This window comes from Dama dama, chromosome 30 (assembly GCF_033118175.1).
Source record: "Dama dama isolate Ldn47 chromosome 30, ASM3311817v1, whole genome shotgun sequence".
NCBI lineage: Eukaryota > Metazoa > Chordata > Mammalia > Artiodactyla > Cervidae > Dama > Dama dama.
The window spans coordinates 39,427,520-39,433,398 of NC_083710.1; the positions used below are offsets into that span (position 1 = coordinate 39,427,520).

Genomic DNA, 5,879 nt, shown 5'->3' on the forward strand with positions numbered 1-5,879 from the left:
TCTTCTACTTGTTTATAGGTCTATTTTTATGCGAGTACGAAACCCAGCAGGGCCTTATGAGGCTCCCAGGCATGGAGGCCTTTCAGTCCCCTATTTCTTGTAGGCAAGACTCCAGCCTCCATGACCTACCTTGAGTTCCAAAGGGTGGATTTGAACAGTTGCTAACCAAGGGAGGAGCAGCCAGAAAACCACCTGAGACAAGACAAAAGGAGTCAGAGAAGCTCCTCATTAGGAAACTGATCACCTGAGATGAGACCCCCAGGTGGTGCTAGTGGTAAAGAATCTGCTGCTGATGCAGGAGACGCAACAGACTCAGGTTCAATCCCTGGGCCGGGACGATCCCCTGGAAATGACAACCCACTCCAGCATTCTTGCCTGGAAAATTCCATGGATAAGAGGAGGCTGTATGGCTACAGTCCATGGGATTGCAAAGAGTTGGAAATGACTGAGCATACACATACATAGTCTTGTCACACCCTAGTCTTGTCAGAGACTCCATCTTTGATCCACTGTTATAAAAACCCTCATGAGTTTCTCTGGGGTGGAGACACATATTTTTCCAGGCAGAAGCCAAGAGTGTCTCCCTTCATCTCCCTTCACCTGGCAAAGCAATAAAGCTATCCTTTTCTTCTTCACCCAAAATTCTGGGTTTTGAAGAGGCATAGGAAGCAGAGATCAAATTTACAACATTCTCATGGAGAAAGCAAAGGAGTTCCAGAATAAAACCTGCTTCTGCTTCCCTGACTCTGATAAAGCCTTTGACTGTGTGGATCACAACAAAACTATGGATCACAAGAAAACTGTGCAAAATTCTTAAAGACATGGGAATACCAGACCACCTTACCTGTCTCCTGAGAAACCTGTGTGCAGGTCAAGAAGCAACTGTTAGAACCGGACATGGGATAATGGACTGTTTCAAAATTGGGAAAGGAATATGTCAAAGCTGTATATTGTAACCCTGCTTATTTAACTTATACACAGAATACATCATGAGAAATGCCAGGCTGGATGAATCACAAGCTGGAATTAAGACTGCCAGGAGATGGCTGCCTGAGCTCCTTGGGCCAGGGCAGGCACAAAACGCAGGCCCAACCAAGTCTGCGCTTTTGTGGAGTACCCAAAAACTGGAACCACACGCAAGTCAGGGCCTGTTCCCTATAGAGCAGCCTGGAGCCTGAGCAGTGTAGACGGGGGAAGCACACACGCCGCTAGCGGGGGCAAACCCAGCGTGGCCGGAACACTGCGAGTGCTCCCCACACATGCCTGTAATATTTGTCTGCAATGCCCCTCTCTCCCCACAGTACGACTGAACAAGCAAACCTAAACAAGAGACCACCTCTGCCCGCTTGTGTCAGGGCGGAAAGTAGATACTAAAGAGACCAGCAAACAGAAGCCAAATAAACAAAGGGAACCGCTTCAGAAGTGACAGAGGCAACATTAAAATACCTGTAGTTAACACTGACTACACTGGAAGGGAACTATAGATATCGAGAAGTGTAAGCTGGAACAAGGAGCTATCTGAAACTGAACCGAACCCACACTGCCCACAACAGCTCCACAGAAATTCCTAGATATATTTTTACTTTTTTTTTTAATTAAAAAAATTTTTTTCTTTCTTTTTTCTCTTTCTCTTTTTTATTTTTTCTTTTATTTTCATTTAAAATTCCTTATTACTCCTCTATTACTCCTTAATTTTCATTTTCTTTTATTTTCTTTTAAAGTCCTCTGTTACTCCTCTATTACTCCTTAATTTTCATTTTTATTTTCATATATTTTTACTTTTTTTCATTAAAGAAATTTTTTAAAAATTTTCTTTTAAAGTCCTCTATTACCCCTCAATTACTCCTTAATTTTCATTTTCATATACTTTTACTATTTTTTTAATTAAAATTTTTTTTCTTTTATTTTCTTTTAAACTCCTCTATTACTCCTCTATTACCCCTTAATTTTCATTTTCATTTCACTATAACCTTGCAAAAAAAAAAAGAAGCCCTATTTTTAAAGCGAACTTCATATATATTTCTTAAATTTTTTGTGTTTTTGTTTGTAATACTGTATTTTTAAGAGTCTAACCTCTATTCTAAATGGCAACCCACTCCAATATTCTTGCCTGGAAAATCCCATGGACTGAGGATCCTGGTAGGCTACGGTCCATGGGGTCGCAAAGAGTTGGACACGACTGAGCGACTTCACTTCACTTCACTTCAACCTCTACTCTAGATTTTTAATCTCTGTTTTTCTATATTTGATATCAATTTTGGACATTTAAGAATCCAATATTCAGTTCCCATTTTAACTCAGGAGTGTGATGATTACTCTCTCCCCCTTTTGACTCTCCTTTTTCTCCCCCAGATCACCTCTATTTCCTCCCTCCCCCTTCTCTTCTCAATCCAATTCTGTGAATCTCTGTGGGTGTTCTGGGCTACAGAGAACACTTAGGGAACAGAGTACTGCGTAGATCTGTCTCTCTCCTCTTGAGTCCCTCTTTTTTCTCCTCCTGCTCATCTCTATCTCCTTCCTCCCTCTCCTCTTTTTCATGCAACTCTGTGAACTTCTCTGGGTGTCCCTCACTGTGGAGAATCTTTTCACCATTAACCTAGAAGTTTCATTATCAGTGCTGTATAGTTGGAGAAGTTTTAAAGCTACTGGAAGAATAAGACTGAAATCCAGAGGCAGGAGACTTAAGCCCAAAACCTGAGAACACCAGAGAACTCCTGACTACAGGGAACATTAAGTAATAAGAGATCATTCAAAAGCCTCCATACCTACACTGAAACCAACCACCACCCAAGAGCCAATAAGTTCCAGAGCAAGACATACGACACAAATTCTCCAGCAATGCAGGAACATAGCCCTAAGCGTCAACATGCAGGCTGCCCAAAGTCACACCTAACACATAGACCCATCTCAAAACTCACTACTGGACACTCCATTGCACTCCAGAGAGAAGAAATCCAGTTCCACGCACCAAAACACTGACACAAGCTTCCCTAACCAGGAAACCTCGACAAGCCAATTGTCCAACCCCACCCACTGGGTGAAACCGCCACAATAAAAAGGAACCACAGACCACCAGAATACAGAAAGGCCACTCCAAACATAGCAATCCAAACAAGATGAAAAGGCAGAGAAATACCCAGCAGGTAAAGGAACATGAAAAATGCCCAAAAAAGCAAAACAAAAGAGGAAGAGATAGGGAATCTACCTGAAAAAGAATTTAGAATAATGATAATAAAAATGATCCAAAATCTTGAAAACAAAATGGAGTTACAGATAAATAGCCTTGAGACAAGGATTGAGAAGATGCAAGAAATGTTTAACAAGGACCTAGAAGAAATGAAAAAGAGTCAATTAAAAATGAATAATGCAATAAATGAGATCAAAAACACTCTGGAGGGAACCAACAGTAGAATAACGGAGGCAGAAGATAAGATAAGTGAGGTAGAAGATAAAATGGTGGAAATAAATGAAGCAGAGACGAAAAAAGAAAAAAGAATCAAAAGAAATGAGGACAACCTCAGGGACCTCTGGGACAATGTGAAACGCCCCAACATTCGAATCATAGGAGTCCCAGAAGAAGAAGACAAAAAGAAAGGCCATGAGAAAATACTCGAGGAGATAATAGCTGAAAACTTCCCTAAAATGGGGAAGGAAATAGCCACACAGGTCCAAGAAACACAGAGAGTCCCAAACAGGATAAACCTAAGACTGCCAGGAGAAATATCAACAACCTCAGACATCCAGATGATACCACCCTTATGGCATAAAGTGTAGAGGAACTAAAGAGCCTCTTGATGAGGGTAAAAGAGGAGAGTGAAAAAGATGGCTTAAAACACAACATTAAAAAATCTAAGATCTTGGCATATGGTCCTGACACTTCATGGCAAAACAGAAGGGGAAGAAGTGGAAGCAGAGACCGATTTTATTTTCTTGGGCTTCAAAAACACTGCAAACAGTGACTGCAGCCATGAAATTAAAAGACACTTGCTCCTTGAAAGGAAAACCATGACACACCTAGACAGCCTATTAAAAAGCAAAGACAGTGCTCGCTTCGGCAGCACATATACTAAAATTGGAACGATACAGAGATTAGCATGGCCCCTGCGCAAGGATGACACGCAAATTCGTGAAGCGTTCCATATTTAAAAAAAAAAAAAAAAGCAAAGACATCACTTTGCCAACAAAGGCCCATAAAATCAAGGCTGTGGTTTTTCCACTAGTCATGTAGGAATGTGAGAGTTAAACCATAAAGACTGCTGAATGTGGAAGAATTGATGCTTTCAAAATATGATGTTGGAGAAGACTCTCGTGAGTCCTTTGGACTTAGGAGGAAATCAAATAAGTCAATCCTAAAGAAAATCAGTCCTGAATATTCACTGGGAGGACTGAAGCTGAAGCTCCAATACTTTGGCCACCTGATGACAAGGGCCAACTTATTGGAAAAGACCCTGTTGCTGGGAAAGATTGAAGGCAGGAGGAAAGGCGGTGCTGCAGATGGTTAGATAACATCTAAGATGGTTAGGTAGCATCACCAACTCGGTGGGCATGAGTTTGGGAAAACCCTGTGAGATAGTGAAGGACAGGGAAGGCTGGTGTGCTGCAGTTCATATGGTTGCAAAGAGTCAGACACAAGCTAACAAGTGAACAACAACAACACAAGATATTAGTCTTTAGTTTTCTTGTGTGTCTTTGTCTTGCTTTGATATCAGATTGTGGTAGTTTCACAGAATGAATTAAGAAATCACTAGAAAAGACATCTAATTTTCTTAATACAAGTGTTTTGATCACTAAGTCCATCAGTCTATTAGGAGATCTAATCAGATTTTTTGGGGGGGCTGCTGGGCAGACTCTGTATGGTAGAGCAGAGGCTTCTCTAGTTGTGGCAGGTGGAGTAGGGGGGAGTAACTTCCCCTGGGGGATGGGGGCTCTCCATATGTCCAAAAAGACTCATCAGCACCCAGGGCTCAGAGTCCCCACTTTATCCAAGGTCTTCCTACACACTTTCACCCCACTATGCAGCATCCCATCCTCCCAAAGCAGCACCTTCAGGTCAACAGCAAACACACTGCCAGACTGGCCGTCCAGGCTGCAGGGTGATAAGTTGCAAATCACAGGACAAGACTGTGCTTTTCTTTTCTCCATCTCAGCCCTGAGGCTACAGAGATAAATGCTTAAAATATCATATACGCAGTCATCTACCTCCTTGCTTCATATAAGTGGTCAGTTAGGAGTAGTCAGTGGAGATACTTTGTGCATTTCTATTGCCAAATCACACCATGGACTATTAGTAAACTCTTAACTACTGGAAACAGTCAACAGCATCTTTATATAATTAGATTAGGGGCCAATCCAGAAACCCCAGAACCCATTCAGAAAACTCACTCTTAATATTCTTCTCCTATAGAACCACTGGATACCAAAATCTGTTGGTCAGGATTCTCTAGAGAAACAGAACTAATAGGATAGGTGGAAAGAAACAGAGATAGAGAGATCTTAAGGTATTGGTTCAGTGACTATCTGCGGTCAGCAGGCTGGCAGCCAGAGACAGCAGACAGGACAGCTGCAGGCCTGAGAAGAGGAGAGGTCATGGTCTAAGTCTAGTCCAGATCCTGGGGCCTGGGAACAGTGAAACGCTGTAACTTCCACTCTGAGTCCTAGTCCTAAGACAGGTGAAGACCAACATCCCTAGTGGAAGACAGTCTGGGAGGTAGAACCTTCCCTCACTTAGCCTTTTATTTATCCGGGCCTTCAGCACATTGGCTGAGATCCACCTTCACTGCGGGGAGGGTCTGCTGTTTTCAGACGGCCAACTCAAACAGCAACCTGATCCAGAAACACCTTTCAAGACACACTCAGAGCACTTCCCTGGTGGTTCAGTG

General features: G+C 42.3%; 1 non-coding gene across 1 annotated transcript; it reads left to right on the plus strand.

Annotated features, from left to right (window-relative positions):
• The first annotated feature begins 4,042 nt into the window (after positions 1–4,042).
• LOC133049792 (U6 spliceosomal RNA) lies at positions 4,043–4,146 on the plus strand. The gene has a single exon (XR_009691472.1). It is a non-coding gene; the product is annotated as a U6 spliceosomal RNA (small nuclear RNA).
• Positions 4,147–5,879: the final 1,733 nt, after the last annotated feature.